The sequence below is a fragment of the Euprymna scolopes genome, chromosome 46 (assembly GCF_053919585.1).
Source record: "Euprymna scolopes isolate OS-2025 chromosome 46, ASM5391958v1, whole genome shotgun sequence".
Classification (NCBI taxonomy): Eukaryota; Metazoa; Mollusca; class Cephalopoda; order Sepiida; family Sepiolidae; genus Euprymna; species Euprymna scolopes.
In genome coordinates, this window is record NC_136527.1 from 210576356 (window position 1) to 210602289 (window position 25934).

The 25934-nt window shown below is 32.0% G+C and overlaps 1 non-coding gene across 1 annotated transcript; it reads right to left on the minus strand.

Moving 5' to 3' along the window:
* Positions 1-1370: 1370 nt before the first annotated feature.
* On the minus strand, positions 1371-1502 carry LOC145271993 (U4 spliceosomal RNA). The gene has a single exon (XR_013866128.1). It is a non-coding gene; the product is annotated as a U4 spliceosomal RNA (small nuclear RNA).
* Between the last annotated feature and the right edge of the window lie 24432 nt (positions 1503-25934).

The following is a 25934-nucleotide window of genomic DNA, read 5'->3' on the forward strand; positions in this document are numbered from 1 at the left end:
ATAATGTTTATATTTAGAAAGCTATCCTTACCACGAGAAAGAAGGTCCTTGCTTATTAATTTATACTTTCAGCTAACAAATAAATATACGGAACATTTTCTGTGTTATAACTTATTTACCTTTTTTTTTTTTAAATAGTACGTCATGTTAGAAGACGAAAAAATGGTTGGTATAAAATGATCATCTCAGAAGTCCTGATAATCGTCCAAAAAATTGTAAAATCTAAAAAAAAATTATAGAAAATAAGAATCCGGATGGCAGTTTTTGCAAAATTTTATGTCAAATGATTTTTACAATATTTCTTTTTCTTTTTTTTAAATTATAAAGTGAAAGTACAGAATAGTTAACAGGATATGACATCTAATCCCCATCTAAAAAACGTAAAAAAAAACAATAACTAATATGAATCCCCCGTCTCCTCCCCTGCAACAAAAATTTGAAACTGCGAACGATTACAAGTATCATTGACTGCTAACTGGTCATAAAAGGAGTGCTAATTTTACATTAAATTATGTAGGAAAGTGATCCCCACTCTAAAATCTGAAATAAGTATTATTAATGTATAATTCCTTTAGTGGGTATTTTTAAGGCTGTATAAACTTAATAGTCAAAAATAAATTCAATTTTTTTTTTTAGAGTTAAACTACGCTGGGTTAGATTATAAAGACTTACGAATATTGTTTTCTACATTAAGTAATTGCTAATTGATGATAATTGATCATTTTATGCAAACTTTATAAAAGCATACTGTAAAATATTACATATTGGATGAAACATAAAAATTAAAACGGAATTCTCCAACGATATAATAGTTGTTTTTTTTTTGTTTTTTTTACTTAAAACCTTTTTTTTTTAATCTTAAAACAAAGAAATACAAAAAAATCGTTTTCGTGATCAGATGTATTAACAAAAAGCTTAATTCAATCAACTTCGAATTAAATCATTTTCTCAGAAATCACACAAGTTTTACAAAAAAAATCATATTTTTAATAAAAATCTAAATATCACATTGAATAAAATATTTTAAAGATATTTTTTAAATCATAATATTATTATCATATTTTATTGGATTGCAAAAACAAGAATAAATAAACTGTGGAGGTGGACGTAATCTGAAAATTTACCAAAACATAAATTGAAGTTAAAAAAAAATATATACAAAAAATAAAATGGGGGGGGGAATTATATTAAATGAAAAAAAGGGTACAATAAAAACGACATAAAACGAAAAAAAAATAAAATGACAAAAAAAAGACAAAATGTAACTACACATGAAAAAAGAATAGCATCGAAAAGTAAGCCTAGTATTCGCGAAGAAGGAGGTAAGGCATGGGATGTAAATATTGTCTGTTTTTAGTTTTGATTTTACACCTCCTTAGAGGTGTCCAGAAATTGCGGTTGGCACTGGGTGCCATCGCGGGGTATTGGGAATAGTTTTCAACTAGCAATAACAACGCCTCGGAAACTCCTCATTGGCTATTGTATCGCCTCTGCGCAAGAACAACGACTGATCGTCTCCAACGAAATACATAGCACAGACGCATTACAACCTTAGCGATCCCAAGTTTTCCTTTTCATGTATTAATTAAATCAGCGTATTATCCAAAACTATTTTAAGCTAATATTATCAATCAGAAGAGTATCGTGCATCATTTAATAAAGATATTTTATTCATTTATGCATGTAAAATAGTTTAAAACAGCCTTTTTTATAGAAAATGCACGATTAAATACAGTTGTCTGCCCTTGACGTCTTTCACCTTTAAGAGTTATGAACACGTGAATACATGCGTGGCACATTTACAGTAGGTACTTTGTTGTGTGTTTTTACGATACTTTTTCGACATCAGTCCGTCAATACTTTTTGATATTTTTCCCAATAATATATATGTATATACATTTATAAATAAAAAAAAATATTTACATATTTTTCCGATAATATATATATACATTTATAAATAAAAAATATTTACATATTTTTTCCAATAATATATATATATATATATATATATATATATATATATATATATATAAAGAAAAACTATTTACATAATTTTTTCCAATAATATATATATATATATATATATATATACACATTTATAAATAAAAAATATTTTCATAATTTGTTTTCCAATAATATATATATATATATATATATATATATATATATATATATATACATTTATAAATAAAAAAATATTTACAGAATTTTTTTTATGATAAAAAAAACGATTTGATTCGGAAATCTTAAGTAGGATTCCCACGATGTGTTCGCGCCGGCTATGCATTTGTATCCTGGCCCCCAAAATCAACAAATAAAATAAATTAATAAACGAATTAAAACATAAAAATTGAGTAAATCTATATTATTCAATTATTACTTGATCAAAAATAAATTTTGTTCTTTTATATTTTAATTTTTTGGTAACTTTTATTCTGATTCAGTATTTTGCGTTTACGATAAGAATTACCTCACATATAACAACATTAATAAAAATAACTTGCTTACGAGTTCCCCAGGCAACACAGGGTAACCCTGCTAGTAAAAAAAATAAAAATCTAACAAACCTGTGACAAGAACTTGGAGACGTTTCCAAGGTACACGTTCTCTGTCGCCGTGTCTTTCTTTTTCCGATAGAGCTTTTTCGAGTACAGCCATTGCTGAGTGGATGTATGGAAGCTGATACCTTTTTTCTAAAAAATAAATACACAAGTAAAATACTTTATAAGTGCAATTTCTAAGATATGTTAATATGTGTTATATGCCCTTTGATAAATCACTGCATAGAAGATACTGCCACGCCAGCTGCAACAAAAGTAAGGATTAGTAGAAAAAATATCTACATATAAATAACACATAAATAAACATAAATAAACAATAAATAAACATAATTAAACAATAAAAAATATAAAATAAAATAATCTAATAAATAAATCGTATTAATCAAAATATTAAAAATGTAGTTTAAAGAGCTCGGCGCCAAGTATTGATCTAAAAATGTAATTGATGCAACAAGTTGATTAAAAATATTATTAATATGTGTTTCTAAATAGACTTAATAGTTAGTATGTATGTCAAAAATTACATTATAGTTATAATAACTTATATCTCTGTTAAATCCAATATGTCTGACCACAAATTATTTAATATATATATATACTCATGATGTTAACTTTCATAACTTCATTTCCGAAATATTAATTAAATGTTAATTAAAATATTAAATAAATAAATAAATAAATAAGATATAAATAGGATGTAATTAAGTTCATAGTAGAGGGAAATTAAAATATGATTGATATGTGTTTCTAAATATACTTAATAAATTACATTATAGTTATAATAACTTATATCTATGTTAAATCCAATATATCTGACCACACATTATTTAATATATATATATATATATATATATATATATATATATATATATATATATATATACTCATTATGTCAACGTTCATAACTTCATTTGCGAAATATTAATTAAATTTTAATTAAAATATTAAATAAATAGAAAATTATAAATGGGATGTAATTAAGTTCATAGTAGAGGGAATTTAAGAATAATAATAAACAGGGTTGGATATAGTCTAGAATTATTAGGTCTAAACAATATTTATAAATCTCATTAACTGGAATTAAAATTAATACTATGTTTAAATTTGATAAACATTTATTTGATTATAATTATAATAACATGTCGTAAGATGTAGGAACTTTGTATTATAATCTTTGGTGTTTTAGAAGACATATAATTATAACAAAAATCACACTTAAATAAGAAATTAGTTTCGCAAAACGTTTATTAAAACTTGAGGTTCGTATGTAGAACGGAGTTAAATTGGAGAAATGTAAAAGTTAAATCATTTTTTTCTATATAAAGAATTGAAGGTGATGATATTGATTATAATTAGATTAAATATCATTTTGTATCGATAAAATTAGCAAATTAATTTATTAAAAATAATAATAATAAAGTCGAGTTATTTCTAATAAATAATAATGAATGAAAAACAACCTAACTATATTAAAATGTAAATTTTAATTATTAGCATATATATATATATATATATATATATATATATATATATATATATATATATAGACGTTGGTGTAAATATATAAAAATAAATAAATTTAATCTAAAAGGCCTTGATCTAAGGGAAGTAACTAGACTTGCATTTTATTTAATTAATTGAAGGGAGATGTTGTAACGATTTAAAACGATTGAAAAGAATTTTCAATTATTCTAAACTTAGCATAAAGTAAAGATAATTTTCAAAATGTAGGATATTAAATATTATTAGTATTTGTGTTGGCGGGTGCGATTAAATTAGTTCTGAAGTCGTTTTAGTTTTATTTCGGATAAGTGTGTAGTCACGAGATTTGTCTGTTTTTAATAAAGTTTTTTTTCGCAGTTTAAATTAGTTTTGTATATATTAAAAGATACGATAGTTTATAACGTGGTTAATATTATTTTCAAAATTATGTATACACAATTTAGAATCATGGAAGTTACTTATTATTAAATAGAACTTTTTGTAATTATGATACCATAAATTAATTTGGTAATACCAAAAGGTGGTTTTTCATTTTCCTTTTTTGTAGCGAGGTTTAGGTTTCGTACACATATTTAGTAGTTTATAATTTAGTTGATATAATTTCCATAAGTATGTATGCATAACTTAGAAATAATAAATGTACTAATTATAAAAAAGAAAATTTAGGTAGTAGATTCATAGATTGAGATTTTTAGTACGTATATTTGGGTTTTCCTTTTTTTGTAAATTAGTTTTAGTTTCGTATATAAGCGCATGCATATTAATCTGTAATTAATGACGTATATTTTGGTGAAATTATTCTCGTAAGCAGGTAGACATAAATGAGAATTAATAAAATTAATGATTTTAGTAATTATTAAATAGTATGTTTTGTCCGATGATTCATAAATTAATTAAATGGTTAGTACGTAGAGGGGGATTAAATGACTTTGTTTGATTAAAATCCAAGATGGCATAATTGAAAAATATAAAAGTAACTGAATCTTCTCTTCCGAATTTCGGATTCTCACCATATCTCACATTTTAATTCCTTTTGGTGGATTGATTGTTGCGATTTCTTCTGATGAGTTAAGGACATAATAGATTTACTAATTGATATAATAATTAAGTGATTGATTTTGCGCGACGAAACAGATGCTGTCAAGAACTGTACAAATCAATTGATGTAAAGGAATAAAATACAAAATTGTCACCATCATGTACGTTGGAATTTAAAGTGTTTGTCATTTATATATATATATATATATATATATATATATATATACATATATATATATATATATATATAACAGTAAATACTTGCTATCTATCCCAGCATAGTTTACCAGCTAAAAACTTCAAAATCTATTGTAGCTTTTAAAACTATCAGCACTAAAGGAATAAAAAAATAATATTTTAGAATTTAGAGTAGGAGATCACTTTCCTATATAAATCCAACATAAAATGAGCACCTACTCCATTGCCAGTGGCAGTCAGCCAGACATATAATCGATCACAGTTTTCAATCTTTGCAACCATTACTGGGGGGGGCATATATGTTTTAGTTTTCTTACATTTTTTAAGGAGGGATAAGAGTTCATGTGTTGTTAACTAATCTGCATCTCACCCTATCAATTTAATAAACAAAAACACCATAAAAACATTGTTGTTGGCTTTCTTACATTTTAATATTCAACTTCATATTAAGCATCATCCTATTTATTTTTGTTTGTTTTATATATTTTTGAAATAATAAAAACCACCTCTCTTTATTAATTACTAGCCTGCATGCCCAGCGTTTCCCGAGTGTTTCAAGGTGTTTTTTTCTTTTAGAAAAAAACGTGGTAGTAGGCAAGTTACAACCCACGGCCTGTGAAGGGAATAAAATACAAAATTGTCAACATCATGTACTTTGGCATCTAAAGTTTTTGTAATTTATTATATATATATATATATATATATATATACATATATATATATATATATATATACATATATATATATATATACATATATATATATATATATATATATATATATTAGTAAATACTTGCTATCTATCCCAGCGTAGTTTACCTGCTAAAAACTTCACAATCTATTTTAGCTTTGAAAAATATCAGCCGTAAAGGAATTTAAAAATAACAATTTAGAATTTAGAGTAGGAGATCACTTTCCTATATAAATCCAACATAAAATGAGCACCTACTCCATTGCCAGTAGCAGTCAATCAGACATATAATCGATCACAGTTTTCAATCTTTGCAACCATTACTGGGGGGGGGGGCATATATGTTTTAGATTTCTTACATTTTTTAAGGAGGAATAAGAGTTCATGTGTTGGTAACTATTCTGCATTTTAACCAACCAATTTTATGAACAAAAACACCGTAAAATGATTGTTGTTGAATTTCTTATATTTTAATATTCAAATTCATATTTGATATAAAGAAACCGTCATCTTATTTTTTGTTTGTTTTATATAAAAATGAGAATATGAGATATATAACACTTCAAATTCATATTTTTGGAGTGCTATGAGAAGTCTTTGTATTCTCAGAGGGCTTTTGGTGATTGATTATTTTAAAAATCTGCCTTAATGGTTTATGATCGTTTTCAATATAAAATTTTCTTCCATAGATGAATTGGTGAAATTTGTTACAGAAAAACAATTCAATAGGACAATAATTTTGTTCGGCAGGAGTTGTCGATCATGATACGTATGATACAAGTAGCCGTGTTTCGGGGGTATATTTTTTCAATTTCAATTTATAAATTCGAAGAGTGGGCTTATACATTCTATTTTTTGTTCTGTTTTAAAATAATTAAAAAACCCACCTCTCTTTATTAATTACTAGCGTGCATGCCCAGCGTTTCCCGGGTGTGTCAAGGTGTGTTTTAAGCAACAAAAAAAAGTGGTAGTAGGCAAGCTCAAACCCACATGAAGGCGGAAAAGAAAGTGAAAAGAAATCTGACGTCATACCACTACTCCATGACGTGACCGGAAGTTCGCAAAGTAAAAATTAGGCAAAGTGAATCCACCCAATATGATGACTTGCAAAAGTACCTCGCAAAAAATCGATCCCTCCATTTAGAAAACTGCCCAGTTGAGGGTGAAGGAATTAATGTTTTTGGTCCAATTTTTCGATATTTGTCATCCGAGACAACAAGCGTCACACTGATTCTTATCTCGTGACAACTGTCGTCTCTGACAAAAGTTTTAAGCAAAATACAAACATACATACAGACATTTAAACAGACAGGTGAGATTTATATTATAGATAGCATTATTATTTGGAAAGCTATTTTTAACATGGGGAAGGGAGTCCTTGCTAAATAATTTGCACATTCATCTAACAATTTAATACATGAAAAGGTACATTTTGTAGTCGAAAAACTGGACAAAAAACAAATCTATAGCAAATGATTGTTATTTAAGGAAACATGATTAACTCTTCTACCTACTTGGATGATATTTTTTGTTTTAACTTATTTTAAAGCGTTTATTTACTTTTAAAAAATCTGTACCGAATCTTTTTATTTTACGATATCTTTGGTTAAATAATTTGTTACGTGAAATCCCAAATAACTATTTGAAAATAATAAAAATAAAAACTATTTGTAAAAAATAACAACACAAAATGAAACGTAAGAAAGCAAAAAAAAAAAAAATGATATGAGGCATCCATCTCTTCTCCATTCAACCAAAAATTGAAAACTGCAAATGATTACAGGTAGTATTGCCTGCTAGCTGGTCATTAAATCGATGCTTATTTTATGTTACATTTATGTAGAAAAGTGATTCCACGTCCTAAAATCTTAAATATTCATAGTGTCTTTGAACGATACTTTTTTTTAATTGTTGAAACGTAATAGCCAAAATACTTAAATTTTTATTTTATCTTATTTATTTATTTATTTATTTGGATAGTAAACAACGCTGGGTTACATTGTAAAGATTTACAAATATATTTTTCTACATTAAGTTACTAATAATTAATGATGGCCAATAAATATTTGATCATTTTATGTAAACTTTATAAAGAAAGTGATCCCCATTCTAAAATTTTAAACATACAAAATCAAACGAAATTCTCTAGCGACTTAATAGTTAAGTGTAGAGAGAGAAAAAAATTATGTTAAAATAATTAGGTACTTGTACACTTATGTTACCATGCTGAAATAACAACCTTATTATTCAGACATCCATTCTTAACATGGAGAGAGGAAAGTGTTTTGTAACTAATCTCTACTTCTACCTAATAATTTAATAAAGTAATATCTCGTAAAATTCGAATTTAACTTAAAAATCAGATTTTTAACAATAGAATAGAAACATAATTGGATAATCATTTAACAAGTAAATATCGGAAAATTAGTTTTATTTTTTTAATTTTTAATTTTTTATTTTTGTGATCAGTTTTCTTTGAACCGAATTATTGTGTTTACGGGTCTCAGAAATCACACAAGTATTTTCTTTTTAAGAACAAATGGTTTTGTATTACTCTACACAAAGATTCGAAAACGTTGTAAAAAAAACAAAACAAAAAAAAACAACTAATATATAACAAATAAATGTTATTAAAGGCAAGATAAGCTACTTTTCTACCTAACTGGATATAATTTTCTAGTGTTTTAATTTAATGTAACATGTTTATTAAGCTCGAAAAACATACAGTGTTTACCGATGTATTTGAAAATTTTAAATTGCGCCCGAAGTTTCACACGGTAAGTTTGAGAAAAGGAGTTAAAATAAAAAAGTAGACAAAATACTGTTAGAAACTCGCTCAATATGTTACCATGACATAGGCTGACATGTATTCGGTGGATTTTAACAGTATTTTGTATATATTTTTTTTATTTTTAACTCCTTTTCTCAAACTTACCGTGTGAAAGAGAAAGTCGCGAACCATTTTAAATTTTACAATACATCGGTAAACACTATGTTTTCTTAAAGCTGAATAAACATTTAGGTAGAAAAGTAACTTATCTTGCCTTTGATAACATTTATTTGTCATATATTTGTTTTTTGACAACTTTTTTTCATTTATGCGTACAGTAATACAAATGAATAAAAAAACACTTATTTCTCATCCCATGAATTAAAAATAAACCAAATAAATTGGGAATTCACATTTTATATTCACGTTTCTTATAAATTATATAGAATCAATATTTTTATTGCAAAAAAAAAAGAAAAAATGAATAAAAAAATCGGATTAGAAATGTAAACAAAAAATATTTTAAAACTTACCTTTCATTCCAGTTTCAATACGAAAAAAAATCGGGTTGAATTCTTTGTTCTTTTTTGTTCAAAACAGAAAATTTGTTAGAATTTCTTTAGTAAATTGATACAACTTTTGTTTTGTGTGTCCAATTCATTAAGAAATAAAATATATGAAAATATAAAAGAATCAAAATTAAAAGATGAAAAACACGAAATTATTTAAATAGAAAATCAACTGTTTAAGAACAAAAAACTTAAGGTCATCGTAATAACACGGTGAAATCTTTATTTCGTTCCTCGTGTAAAAATGTATGTTTATTATTAAAGCGTATCGAATTGTTTTCCTATCAAGTTCGGATTATATTTGTCAATGATTAAAGCTTGTTTTCGATATCTTTTGTAAATTTCTATTTTGTATGTCTATTTCATTAAAAATAAAAAAATATGAAAACATAAAAATTAAAATATATGAAAACATAAAAATTAAAATTTATGAAAACATAAAAATTAAAATATATGAAAACATAAAAATTAAAATATATGAAAACATAAAAATTAAAATATATGAAAACATAAAAATTCAAATATATGAAAACATAAAAATTAAAATTTATGAAAACATAAAAATTAAAATTTATGAAAACATAAAAATTAAAATATATGAAAACATAAAAATTAAAATATATGAAAACATAAAAATTAAAATATATGAAAACATAAAAATTAAAATATATGAAAACATAAAAATTAAAATTTATGAAAACATAAAAATTAAAATATATGAAAACATAAAAATTAAAATATATGAAAACATAAAAATTCAAATATATGAAAACATAAAAATTCAAATATATGAAAACATAAAAATTCAAATATATGAAAACATAAAAATTAAAATATATAAAAACATAAAAATTAAAATATATAAAAACATAAAAATTAAAATATATAAAAACATAAAAATTAAAATATATGAATACATAAAAATTAAAATATATGAATACATAAAAATTAAAATATATGAAAACATAAAAATTAAAATATATGAAAACATAAAAATTAAAATATATGAAAACATAAAAATTAAAATATATGAAAACATAAAAATTAAAATATGTAAAAACATAAAAATGAAAATATATGAAAACATACAAATTAAAATATATGAAAACATAAAAATTAAAATATATGAAAACATAAAAATTAAAATATATGAAAACATAAAAATTAAAATATGTAAAAACATAAAAATGAAAATATATGAAAACATAAAAATTAAAATATATAAAAACATAAAAATTAAAATATATGAAAACATAAAATTGAAAATATATGAAAACATAAAAATTAAAATATGTGAAAACATAAAAATTAAAATATATGAAAACATACAAATTAAAATATATGAAAACATAAAAATGAAAATATATGAAAACATAAAAATAAAAATATATGAAAACATAAAAATTAAAATATATGAAAACATAAAAATCAGAAAAACTGAACATTTCATTATTATTCTAATTAGTCAAACTACCATTAACATAAAAAATTGAGAATAGTAGTCTAAATAATTCAATATATAATATATAATATGATATGTTATATAATAACACGAGCGTATGGAAGCAAGGAGAACAAGCAAAGTAATTCAGTTCAAACCTTTATTTAGGGTCAAGGTGAATTGATATACACAGTCTACTAGGCGTTAGGAAAGCCGGAATAGGGATCCAAGTGTTATGGTAGGTTGGAGTCCTCTGGTGGTAGGTCTTAGGAAACGAACAGTGATATGTGACTAAGCACCTTAGAATCAACTGCTGTCGCCGAGAGGGGAGCTGCCGCTGCTGCTGGAAGGAACTGAGGGAAACGGCTGTGGCTACTGCTGCTGCAAAGAGTTGAGGGGGATCAGCTGTGGCTGCTGCTGCTGCTAAGGAGAGCTGAGGAGAACTGGCGTTGCTGCTGCTGCGAAGAGCTGAAGAGAACTGGCGTGGCTGCTGCTGCTGGGAAGAGCTGAGGAGAACTGGCGTGGCTGCTGCTGCTGGCACTGGAAAGAGCTGAAGAGAACTGGCGTGGCTGCTGCTGCTGGGAAAAGCTGAGGAGAACTCGTGTGGCTGCCGCTGCTGCTGATACCGGAGAGAGCTGAAGAGAACTGGCGTAGCTGCTACCGCTGCTGGGAAGAGCTGAGGAGAACTGGCGTGGCTGCTGCTGCTGCTGATACCGTCAGCAAGGCGATCCACTCTGGTTGGCAGTCTGCCGGTAACTGACTCCTTTCTCTGACGGTCTGCCTATTTATACAGCGAGCGCGGACGTAGTAGAGGACATAGCGGCTCCGAGGCAAAAATGGCTGTCGTATTTTTTATTTGTGTTAGTTTTCCATAATTAACCACATGTCAGGGATTCGCTTATTTGGAGGTATATTCAGTTGTATATATCCCATCAAATCTGTAAACATCGCGAATCAGCTTATGTAGCAAATACATCGCGACCGTACTCCGTGACCTAACTATTTATGTTTGAAGTGCATGTGAGAGGGGTTGTCAGGTGTATTATTAATGTTTCTACTCCTAATTTATTTGATGCCGTTAATGTGTTTTCCCCCGGATGATTTGCGGGTTATGCTGTTGATGTGGGTGTGGGAGTGGATGTGTTTTGACACCCCGATGTGTGCTTAATACGGCTCTGAACATTTTGCTGACAAACGATATCTGTCTCTGCGCCACCATTGTTGTTCCATAGTTCCTCCTCGTCCCGTGCTTCGTTTATGTAACTCTGTGGGGATCTTGCAATATAACAATGCCTCCCCAGATCTCGATCACATTTACATGACGAAGTCTCTGAAGCGTGTAGGGAGTTGTCCTCTTGCTGTTCTGGCTGGTAATCTCCTGGGTTGACTGGCTTGTGAGGATGGCGTCCGATTCTCGTCAGGATTGCATGTGGGGCCGTTCGTGGGCTGCTGTTCGTCGGTGATACTGGGTGGGGGTGGGAGGTCTGTGATAGACAGGTGCAGTGGGCATGGTGCTATTCGTCAGATGTGCGTCCGGTGTATCCAGGTTGTGATGCTGATTTCATCTTGTACTTGATACATCATGCTGTTGGTTTTGGTGATAGTGAAGCTTCCTATCCATTGCATGTGCGTTGATTGGGCCGTGGCTGATTGAGCGTGATGAAGTAGGACCTTGTCTCCTACTTGTAGCGGGTTCTTGTGGGAGAAGTGCTTTGCGCAGCTCTCCATTTTGTGATCTGCTTCATCATTGGCCAGGGCGACATGGTGATGAACCTGTCTTAGCAGGGCATTGATTTGCATGCCATATGCACCTGGGTCATCGCTCCTGGCTTCTTTTCTGTGGGGTGTAGGCAAGCCGATGCTAGGGTGGCGACCCGTGATTGTGAAATGCGGGGAGACACCGATGGCCTTGTTGGTTGTGGCGTTCATGGATAACACAACCGATTCGAGAACATCTGTCCACTCGCAATTCCTGTCTTCACACAGCATGTAGATGGCGTTCTTCATTGTCCGGTGTTGCCTCTCTATGTTCCCTGAGCTCTGTGGGTGCCAAGAGCAATGCAGTTCCTGTGTGATGGCCATTTGTTCGCAGAACTGTCGATATACTTCCTCTGTGAAGTGTGTGCCTCGGTCGGAGGACACTATGCGTGGGATTTCTCTGTGTCGGAGGAAGAACTGATACAGGCCACGGGCGGCGTCATTGACACGGTCTCTTGCACATGGTATAGCCATGAGGTGCCGGCTGAAGCTGTCCAGTATTGTAAGTATATACCTTTTTCCCTTTGAGTTGGGCATTGTGACAAAGTCCACAAAGATGAGTTCAAAAGGTCTCTTGCAGTGGCCCATGGGCCAGTGGGTGCGTCTACCATAATTTCCCTTGCATTTTGCACATGTGATGCAGGAATCAGCATAAGCCTTGATGTCGTTGTTCTTGGATTCCCACCAGTAACTGGAGAGGAGTTCCTGCATCCATGTTATGCCTGAGTGGTTGTTGGCGTCGTGTGCTTGATGGAGGTATTTGGGTCTGAGCTTGTATGGTACGACCAGCCTAGGGGAATGTTTGTGGTCTCTTATCATTAGGACCGTGGTTCCCGGTTCTAAGAAGAATTGATGTAGCTTTCTCTTGAACAACTTAGCTCGGTGGTCATCGGGATCAATTTGTGGACCGTCCGAGTATGATGCTTGGAGTGCATGTATCATTCCGGCCAGGGCCTCATCCTTCTGTTGTTCAGTTGCAATATCCAGGTGTTCACAGATTTGTTCAGCAGGAATGGAGGAGTAGGTGTGGTATGCGAAAAACGCGTCGCTCATGCGTCTTTGTGTGTGGACGTTCCGTGGTGTGTGCATCTTGGGAATAAATTTCAGACTGTCGATGTCACCGATGCACTATGATGGGACGTAGATGCGTAAGCTCGAGCCCTCCACTATGAATGTCCTTCCTGCTGGATTGGGGTCGCTGGGAGTCTTGATCTTCTGTCCACAGCCTCTGCTGAGCATATCAGCCCAAATGTTAGATTCGCCCTCCACGTATTCTAATACGAATTTGTAGCACGATATCTCGTCCTGCCATCTTCGTATTTTTGCATTATTGAATTCTTGATATGTCAGCGATCTGTGGTCGGTGAACACAACGAAGGGACGGTTATGTAGAAAGTAGTCAAATTTCAGTATCGCCCACTTCACTGCATATGCCTCGCGTTCCGTTGTGGACCAGTTTTGCTCTGTTGTATTGAAGGAGTGGGACGCGACTGCGACAATGTTCTTCTTCCCGCTGCTGGACTCTTGCATCAGGATTGCTCCTCATGCGACATCACTGGCATCAGTAGTGAGCGTGAGTGTTCATGAAAGCGCGTCTCAAGGAATTGTCTGATCCAGACCAGGCGGCCGATAAATCTTTGGAGTTCCTTTCTTGAGGTTGAGGGTTTCATTTCTCCTATGGCACGAACATATTCGGGGTCGGCCTTGAACCCTTCGCTGTTTATTATGCGGCCGAGAAATTTTGCCTCAGGTGCGAGGAAGGAGCATTTGTCTGGGTTCAGTTTAAGTCCAAACTTTTGAAGGGCCATGAACAATTGTTCTAGCGCAATGATGTAGTCCTTGAACGTCTTAGCATGCACCAGGTTGTCGTCGATGTAAGATGATATGTTGCTGCGTGATGTGACCGTGGCTAAAGCTTCTGCTACGCAACGGGAGAAGATTTGTCCGGCTGAAGTGAGACCAAAGGCCAGGCGAGTGTACTGGTAGCATTTGTCCTTCCATGTGAAGGCTGTTTTGTGCCGGTCCTGCTCATCTATTTCGATCTGCCAATATCCACTACGCAGATCAAGGGATGCAAAATACCTGTTGCCCTTGCCGATTTTGTTGAGCAGGTGATCCATCCTGGGTATTGGGTAGGGGTCCAGGTCGACTAGCACCTTGTTTAGCGCTTATGAAGTTTGCAACAACACGAATTGACACATTTTTCTTACGTACGGCAAATACTGGACTGTTGAAACCTTTGGGGTCGCTGCATGCTTCAATGATGCCCTTGTTTGCCATGCGGTCAATCTCGGCATTGACCTCCTCTTCCAGGGCTTGGGCAATTGGATGTTGTTTTTGGCTGCGTGATTGGCCGTTGGTTGGTATCTGAATGGGGCGGATGAATGTGCCCTTGTCGCCATTTTCAGTACCGATGATGTCGGCATAGCGGATTAATACGTTGGTGGTGGCCTCTAGTTCATCTCGGTTAGGATGGTTTGGTAGTGTGAGTCCTGTGTTGTGTTTTAGCTATGTAAGCTTTTCGTCCAAGGTGTGGAGTTCATGATGGGGTCCGATAGCAAGGTAGTCCTGGATGACATTGGTATGTGAGTCGCCTGTGGGACTGTTTGGTTACGACGTTTGCCGTATGATGTTAGCTGTGTGTGTGGAGCCTCCGAAGAGAAAAAAAAACGTCTTACATCCGTACTTTGGAAATTTTAAGAAATGTGTTGTTAATAATGTTTCAAAACTTTTAAAAATGGTTTACATTTTTATTTTAAATAAATGTATTTATGAATTGAAAATAAGGCTATAAATTTATATTTTGTGAGAACTATCGCAAAACATCAAGTCGGTTTAAAATTTACAAACGCACTTTTCGCATTTTTTTTCGGCAAAGTTATCAGTAACTATCAAAATTCACTCTATCGAAAAGTTCCCTCTCTATCGAGAGGATTGCAAAGTCTAAGATTTGTCTGGCTCATTTTGATCGAAGGTAGTTTTTATGAGCTTCAGTTTCGAGAAAGGGCGCTTACAGCTGGCAACGCTAATAGCCCGGGTAAGGAAAATGCGTAGCAATATCACAGTATTAGGGGCATATTCTCCAAAGTGATATCTCTGCATAAAGTTCAACTTCACCAATCTGACAATCATAATTATCATCAAGCAGATTTGAAGGTGTAAGAAAAGCGTATTTACTTGAAAGATTGTAAACTTGCGGAAATCTGCAAGATATTTCTTCAGTCAACCTGTCTATGACAGACATCATTTCCTGTCTCAACTCAGTATCAAACCTCAGTGCATCATCAGTCAATCGTTCACCATTCGTTTCTTTTTGCGGATACGATGCTCCATGCTTATCCTTATTTCAGAGTAAAGTTTTTTAACTCGTGTATTGCAGTGTTTACCATTTTTTCTCTAGTTTGAAGAAAGCAATCTCTCAACGACATCAGCCTGACAGAACTTTGTTGCAGATCCAGCTCCTTTTCTTGAAGATACTTCTGGGCATCATTGATTTCTGAGAGAATAGTTTTCCAACAGCTCAGAAATAAAAGAAACAGAAACGACAATATCCAGTTGAGAATCAATGGTGCATCTGATCTTGTGGTTGCATTTTCTCCTTCTGTGAGCTGTTCCAGGACAATGATGACTTCTAATGTCCATAGTCCGCTCGATATTAAGACCGATCAACTGCATCAAGATGTCCCAGCGATGTGTAGATGCAGAAAAGAATGAGAATAACGGGTCCAGAATGCCAAAAATATAACAGAGTTAATCGCTACAGAAGCGGCATATACACAAGCCAGATTTAATGAATGGTTAGTGCATGGCACAAATCGAGCTTTTGGGTTTATTTCGGATATTCTTTTCTGCACACCCGATCGGTGGCGTGCATTGAATAATAGCAGCATTGTCAAATGTCAAACCAATACAGTCATCAATCTGAATCTCATTTTTTCCAAAGTTTAGAAATGTCCTTCGCGCTTTTACCTTTTGAGATACATCAGGAGTGCTATCAAAAATTATGCAAAAATATTTGCTTTCTTTGATCGGATCGATGATTTTCTTTCTAACCTGCTTTGTTAAAATGCTCACGAATTTATTTTGAATTTCTGGTGACGGATAAGAAGTAGCGATTTTCTTTCCCAGTTTAAGTTTCACCAAATGTTCACGGAGCACAGGGTCATACTTTGCCAAAAATTTACTAATTCTAAAAAAAAAATCCCTTTGTTTTTTTTAATCTCTCATCATTATGGATGTTTTCCCTGTGACCCCGTAGTGCCAAACAAATCTTTTGCAACCTCATCAGTCAGACTTCGGTTTAGTGAACAGTTCTACAATGTTAGAATAGCCTGAAAATGATGATTATTCATCATTTTAGGTTCAATTAATGTACGAAATTTTAAATGTAAACATAATTTTTTGTGCTTTTTTCCGGCAAGATTTTACAAATTGTCCATACGCAATTTTAGGGAATTTCCCTAATAAAATAAAATAACACAATTCTATGAACAATGACAACAACTTCTTCAACTTAACAAGGGAAAAGTTTATTCGCAGAGCGTACTGAAGGAAGAAAGTAGAGTCGGGTCTCCACTGCCTTACGAGGTAGTTACAGCCGGCGGCTGTCGTCAATACCTTTAGTAGGAGCAGCGAAGAGAACAGGCGTCTAGCACAGACGAAGGCTGGTAGCGTAAGAGAGAGTTTTCTTTTTGGGACCGGAAGCTGTCTGGTCCCTAGGGGTTAATTTGTATTCGTGTGCAGTCCTCAGATTGGACAGTTTAATGCCGCATCACTCACTCAGAGGAAGCGAATGCGCGAGAAGAAAAGGGGTCTATTTGTGTCTGCTACACAATCGCATAAAACAAAATAAAAGTCGCATCAAGCAAAAGTCGAATAAAACAAAAGGAAAAAATCATTTTAGCCAAGATTTTTTGTTTACTCTAAGATACAAAGACGTCTGCTGGACAGAAATGAAAGCTTACAATGATTGACTCTAGACTTAACCGTGAAAGTGAAAACACTCTAAGATACAAAGACCTTTGTCGTACAGAAGTCAAAGCTTCCAATGATTGACTTGCATTGAATTACAACTTTTGATACTGGACATAGAATGGTAAAATCATAATCTGATAAAAATAACGAAATACAGTTTACGGGTTTAGAAAGTTTACATCTGCACATTTTACACGTGTCATAAACTTGTTCATGTTTCACAAAGATACAACTGAGACATTTTAATAATCATTTCTTTACTGAATTTTCAAATGTAATGTTTATTTATCTGTGACTTTCAATCTTGAATGAATAAAAGAACACAAATATATTTAAAGAAATAATTTTATTTCCAATCTTTTAATTAAAGAAAAGAAACAGTTGAAAATCTAATTAAAAATTGAGAATGAAAAATATATAAAATGTTCGAAGCATTTAATGAGTCAGATGTTGATAAAAATGTATAATTTTATTTCCAATCTGTTAATTAATTAAAGAAAAGAAACTGTTAAAATTATAATTAAAAATTGGGAATGAAAAATATATAAAACAAAAGAAAGTGTGGATTATTAGAGTGAAGAGTTCATGAATAGGCGAAGTGGAACAATTTTCTCACCGAAACCTTGATTAGTAAATGGTTCGGGAAATACTATTCTACATGTCTCCATAAAAAGGATTGGATAATTGTTGTGAGCTTTAGACGAAACCTAATCTTCTGATGTATCGTTAGAAGTGACCTTGACCCTCCGTTGATTTATTAAATTAAAGAAATAATTGAAAATCTAATAAAAAAGAAATTGATTTTTTGCAATAGAAATTATTGATGTTGCTTATCATATGCGTCCAGTTTTTTTGCATCTTGAAATTATTGGTGTTGGTTGCCATATGCGTCCGGTTTTTTGCATCTTGAAATTATTGGTGTTGCTTGTCATATGCGTCCAGTTTTTTGCATCTTGAAATTATTGATGTTGCTTATCATATGCGTCCAGTTTTTTTTGCATCTTGAAATTATTGGTGTTGGTTGCCATATGCGTCCGGTTTGTTGCATCTTGAAATTATTGGTGTTGCTTGTCATATGCGTCCAGTTTTTTGCATCTTGAAATTATTGGTGTTGGTTGCCATATGCGTCCGGTTTTTTGCATCTTGAAATTATTGGTGTTGCTTGTCATATGCGTCCAGTTTTTTGCATCTTGAAATTATTGATGTTGGTTGCCATATGCGTCCGGTTTTTTGCATCTTGAAATTATTGGTGTTGCTTGTCATATGCGTCCAGTTTTTTGCATCTTGAAATTATTGGAGTTGCTTATCATATGCGTCCAGTTTTTTGCATCTTGAAATTATTGGTGTTGTTTGTCATATGCATCCAGTTTTTTGCATCTTGAAATTATTGGTGTTGCTTGTCATATGCGTCCGGTTTTTTGCATCTTGAAATTATTGGTGTTGCTTGTCATATACATCCGAGAAATACTATATACGATTCGACATGCCCCTATAAAAAGGACTGAATCATTGTTGTGAGCTTTAGAAGAAACCCATGATACATAGTTGGAAGTGGGAATTGCCGTCCGGTGATTACTTAAAGTAAAGAAACAATTGAAAATCTAATAAATAAAAAAGAAATTGATTTTTTGCAATAGAAATGATTGGTGTTGGTCGTCATATGCGCCCAGTTTTATTTTGCATCTTTAAAATTATTGGTATTGGTTGTCATATACGACCGAATTTTTGCAATATAAATTATTGGTGTTGGTTGTCATATACGTCCAGTTTTTTGCAATTGAAATTATTGGTGTTGGTTGTCATGTATGATAAGTTTTATTGGATAGAATTATTGGTGTTGGTAGTGATATAGTTCCCGTTTTTTAATAGAAATTATTGATGTAGGTTTGCATAAATGGCCAGTTTTCTGCAATAGATATTATTGGTGTTTTTTAGCCGACTGTTTTGTTTTGGTTCGCAGCAGACATTTTTATAACATTATTTGTTTGACTGTCTTATTGCATAATCCTATTGATGGTTTGTATGTACGAATGAAGTGTATTCTTGTATGGAAGTATTTTAAGATTATCCTTTACTAAGAAAGTTGATTTTACTAAAAATATCTATAACTTAAAAAGAATATCGGTTTTTATATATTTTAACAAATTTCGGAAATGAATGTTTTATGTATTCTTCGGACATCATTGCGGTGCACTGCTTTGGGATATGTTAAACTAATATGTTTTTGAAATATGTTAAACTAATATGTTTTTGTATATTCCAAACATATTACTTTAACATATCTAAAAATCATATTAGGTTATCATATTCCAAAAACATATTAGTTTAACATATTCCAAAAACATATTAGCTTAACATGTTCCAAAAACATATCAGTTCATTATATTTAAAAATATGTATGAATATGTTAAACCTATATATTTTTGGATATGCTAAACTAATATGTTTTTAGGATATGTAAAACTAATATGTTTTTAGGATATGTAAAACTAATATGTTTTTAGGATATGTAAAACTAATATTTTTAGGATATGTTAAACTAATATTTTTAGGATATGTTAAACTAATATTTTTAGGATATGTTAAACTAATATGTTTTTTGCATATGTTAAACTAATATCTACTGAATATGTTAAGCTACTATGCTTTAATATGTTAAGCTAATATTTTTGGATAAGTTAAACTAATATGTTTTGGATATGTTAAACTAATACGTTTTTGGACATGTTAAACTTATATGGTTTTGAATATGTAAAATTAATATGTTTCTTTCTGAAAACATCTCCTTAGATAATAAAGAGTTAGGTTAAATTGGTTATTTTGTATGTAATTATTTCATTAAATTTAAAGCTGAATCAATTTGTGGGAAAAGCTTTTACGTTTTTTTTAAATTTATTCATCCAGTTATCCATGGTATTACTCTTAGTTGTTTTATTGTAGAGTGCATGAACTCTGCTTTGGATCTTATTTCAATTATTTTGGGAAAAGTTTTCATTATTCTTTATGTCGTAAAATTATTTTTGATTTGATCGACTTGTAGAAGTGCAAGTCATCATATGTCTCACTAAGGTTGAGTTTTTAGAAATAGAATATTCACGATATACAAGACTATTTCTTTTCCCCACTGTGAGTTCTCATATGTGTCACTAAATTTGACTTTTGAGCAAAAGAATAATCACATATTTTACAAGAATATGACTTTTCACCACTGTGAGTTCTCATATATTTCACTAAATTTGACTCTTGAGAACAAGAATAATCACATATTTTACAAGAATATGGCTTTTAACCACTGTGAGTTCTCATATGCCTCATTAAATTTGACTTATTAGAACAAGAATAATCACATATTTTACAAGAATATGGCTTTTCACCACTGTGAGTTCTCATATGTGTCACTAAACTCGACTTTTGAGAACAAGAATAATCACATATTTTACAAGAATATGGCTTTTCACCACTGTGAGTTCTCATATGTGTCACTAAACTCGACTTTTGAGAACAAGAATAATCACATATTATACAAGAATATGGCTTTTCACCACTGTGAGTTCTCATATGTGTCACTAAATTTGACTTTTGAGTAAAAGAATAATCACATATTTTACAAGAATATGGCTTTTCACCATTGTGAATTATCATATGTTTAACTAAATCGGATCTTTGAGCACCTGAATAATCATATATCTTACAAGAATATGACTTTTCACCACTGTGAGATCTCATATGTTTCACTAAATTTGATTTTCTTGAACAAGAATATGTACACATACTACAAGAATATTGCTTATCTTTAATGTGAGTTCTCTTATGCATAACTAACTGTGATTTCCGCGAAAAGGAATAATCACACATATTACAGGTATATGATTTTTCGCCATTGTGAGTTTAGTATGCTCCATTAAATCCGATTTTCCAGAGAAGGAACATCCACCCACTTCACTTGAATATGTTTTCTCACTAGTGTGAGATCTTATATGTGACTCTACATCTGATTTTCCAGAACTAGAATAATCACACACTTCGCATAAATATGTATTTTTCTCTGTGCGAGTTTTCATATGTGAAACTAAATTTGATTCATCAGAGCAAGTATATTCATGTATTTCACGAGGATATGCATCTTCTGCACTGTGAGTTTGTATGTGTGTCACTAAATTTGATTCATCGGAACAAGTATATTCATGTATTTCACGAGAATATTCATCCTTTGCACTGTGAGTTTGTATTTGTGTCACTAAATTTGATTCATCAGAACAAGTATATTCATGTATTTCACGAGGATATGCATCTTCTGCACCGTGAGTTTGTATGTGTGTCACTAACTTTGACTCATCAGAACAAGTATATTCATGTATTTCACGAGGATATGCATCTTCTGCACCGTGAGTTTGTATGTGTGTCACTAAATTTGACTCATAAGAACAAGTATATTCATGTATTTCACGAGGATATGCATCTTCTGCACCGTGAGTTTGTACGTGTGTCACTAAATTTGACTCATCGGAACAAGTATATTCATGTATTTCACGAGGATATGAATCTTCTGCACTGTGAGTTTTATGTGTGTCACTAAATTTGATTCATAAGAACAAGTATATTCATGTAGTTCACTAGGATATGCATCTTCTGCACTGTTAGTTTGTATGTGTGTCACTAAATTTGATTCATCAGAACAAGTATATTCATGTATTTCACGAGGATATGCATCTTCTGCACTGTGAGTTTGTATGTGTGTCAATAAATTTGATTCATCAGAACAAGCATATTCATGTATTTCACGAGGATATGCATCTTCTGCACTGTGAGTTTGTATGTGTGTCAATAAATTTGATTCATCAGAACAAGCATATTCATGTATTTCACGAGGATATGCATCTTCTGCACTGTGAGTTTGTATGTGTGTCAATAAATTTGATTCATAAGAACAAGTATATTCATGTATTTCACGAGAATATGCATCTTCTGCACTGTGAGTTTGTATGTGTGTCAATAAATTTGATTCATCAGAACAAGTATATTCATGTATTTCACGAGAATATTCATCTTCTGCACCGTGAGTTTGTACGTATGTCACTAAATTTGATTCATCGGAACAAGTATATTCATGTATTTCACGAGAATATGCATCTTCTGCACTGTGAGTTTGTATGTGTGTCACTAAATTTGATTCATCAGAACAAGTATATTCATGTATTTCACGAGAATATTCATCTTCTGCACCGTGAGTTTGTATGTGTGTCAATAAATTTGACTCATAAGAACAAGTATATTCATGTATTTCACGAGGATATGCATCTTCTGCACTGTGAGTTTGTACGTATGTCACTAAATTTGATTCATCGGAACAAGTATATTCATGTATTTCACGAGAATATGCATCTTCTGCACTGTGAGTTTGTATGTGTGTCACTAAATTTGACTCATAAGAACAAGTATATTCATGTATTTCACGAGGATATGCATCTTCTGCACTGTGAGTTTGTACGTATGTCACTAAATTTGATTCATGGGAACAAGTATTTTCATGTATTTCACGAGAATATGCATCTTCTGATCTGTGAGTTTGTATGTGTGTCACTAAATTTGACTCATAAGAACAAGTATATTCATGTATTTCACGAGGATATGCATCTTCTGCACTGTGAGTTTGTACGTATGTCACTAAATTTGATTCATCGGAACAAGTATATTCATGTATTTCACGAGAATATGCATCTTCTGCACTGTGAGTTTGTATGTGTGTCACTAAATTTGACTCATAAGAACAAGTATATTCATGTATTTCACGAGGATATGCATCTTCTGCACTGTGAGTTTTATGTGTGTCACTAAATTTGATTCATAAGAACAAGTATATTCATGTATTCCACTAGGATATGCATCTTCTGCACTGTTAGTTTGTATGTGTGTCACTAAATTTGATTCATCAGAACAAGTATATTCATGTATTTCACGAGGATATGCATCTTCTGCACTGTGAGTTTGTATGTGTGTCAATAAATTTGATTCATCAGAACAAGCATATTCATGTATTTCACGAGGATATGCATCTTCTGCACTGTGAGTTTGTATGTGTGTCAATAAATTTGATTCATCAGAACAAGCATATTCATGTATTTCACGAGGATATGCATCTTCTGCACTGTGAGTTTGTATGTGTCACTAAATTTGATTCATCAGAACAAGTATATTCATGTATTTCACGAGGATATGCATCTTCTGCACTGTGAGTTTGTATGTGTGTCAATAAATTTGATTCATCAGAACAAGCATATTCATGTATTTCACGAGGATATGCATCTTCTGCACTGTGAGTTTGTATGTGTGTCAATAAATTTGATTCATCAGAACAAGTATATTCATGTATTTCACGAGGATATGCATCTTCTGCACTGTGAGTTTGTATGTGTGTCAATAAATTTGATTCATCAGAACAAGCATATTCATGTATTTCACGAGGATATGCATCTTCTGCACTGTGAGTTTGTATGTGTGTCAATAACTTTGATTCATCAGAACAAGTATATTCATGTATTTCACGAGGATATGCATCTTCTGCACTGTGAGTTTGTATATGTGTCACTAACTTTGACTCATCAGAACAAGTATATTCATGTATTTAACGAGGATATGCATCTTCTGCACTGTGAGTTTGTATGTGTGTCACTAAAATTGATTCATCAGAACAAGTATATTCATGTAGTTCACGAGGATATGCATCTTCTGCACCGTGAGTTTGTATGTGTGTCACTAAATTTGATTCATCAGAACAAGTAGATTCATGTATTTCACGAGGATATGCATCTTCTGCACTGTGGGTTTGTATGTGTGTCACTAAATTTGATTCATCAGAACAAGTAGATTCATGTATTTCACGAGGATATGCATCTTCTTCACTGTGAGTTTGTATGTGTGTCACTAAATTTGATTCATCAGAACAAGTATATTCATGTAGTTCACGAGGATATGCATCTTCTGTACCGTGAGTTTGTACGTGTGTCACTAAATTTGATTCATCAGAACAAGTATATTCATGTAGTTCACGAGGATATGCATCTTTTGCACCGTGAGTTTGTATGTGTTTCACTAAATTTGATTCATCAGAACAAGTATATTCATGTAGTTCACGATAATATGCATCTTCTGTACCGTGAGTTTGTACGTGTGTCACTAAATTTGATTCATCGGAACAAGTATATTCATGTATTTCACGAGGATATGCATCTTCTGCACTGTGAGTTTGTATGTGTGTCACTAAATTTGATTCATCAGAACAAGTAGATTCATGTATTTCACGAGGATATGCATCTTCTGCACCGTGAGTTTGTATGTGTGTCACTAAATTTGATTCATCGGAACAAGTATATTCATGTATTTCACGAGGATATGCATCTTCTGCACCGTGAGTTTGTATGTGTGTCACTAAATTTGATTCATCAGAACAAGGAGATTCATGTATTTCACGAGGATATGCATCTTCTGCACCGTGAGTTTGTACGTGTGTCACTAAATTTGATTCATCGGAACAAGTATATTCATGTATTTCACGAGGATATGCATCTTCTGCACTGTGAGTTTGTACGTGTGTCACTAAATTTGATTCATCAGAACAAGTATATTCATGTATTTCACGAGGATATGCATCTTCTGCACTGTGAGTTTGTATGTGTGTCACTAAATTTGATTCATCAGAACAAGTATATTCATGTATTTCACGAGAATATTCATCTTCTGCACCGTGAGTTTGTATGTGTGTCACTAAATTTGATTCATCAGAACAAGTAGATTCATGTAGTTCACGAGGATATGCATCTTCTGCACTGTGAGTTTGTATGTGTGTCACTAAATTTGATTCATCAGAACAAGTATATTCATGTAGTTCGCGAGAATATGCATCTTCTGCACTGTGTGTTTGTATGTGTGTCACTAAATTTGATTCATCAGAACAAGTAGATTCATGTATTTCACGAGGATATGCATCTTCTGCACTGTGAGTTTGTATGTGTGTCACTAAATTTGATTCATCAGAACAAGTATATTCATGTATTTTACGAGGATAAGCATCTTCTGCACTGTGAGTTTGTACGTGTGTCACTAAATTTGATTTATCAGAACAAGTATATTCATGTAGTTCGCGAGAATATGCATCTTCTGCACTGTGTGTTTGTATGTGTGTCACTAAATTTGATTCATCAGAACAAGTATATTCATGTATTTCACGAGAATATGCATCTTCTGCACTGTGAGTTTGTATGTGTGTCACTAAATTTGATTCATCAGAACAAGTATATTCATGTATTTCACGAGAATATGCATCTTCTGCACTGTGAGTTTGTATGTGTGTCACTAAATTTGATTCATCAGAACAAGAATATTCATGTATTTCACGAGAATATGCATCTTCTGTACCGTGAGTTTGTATGTGTGT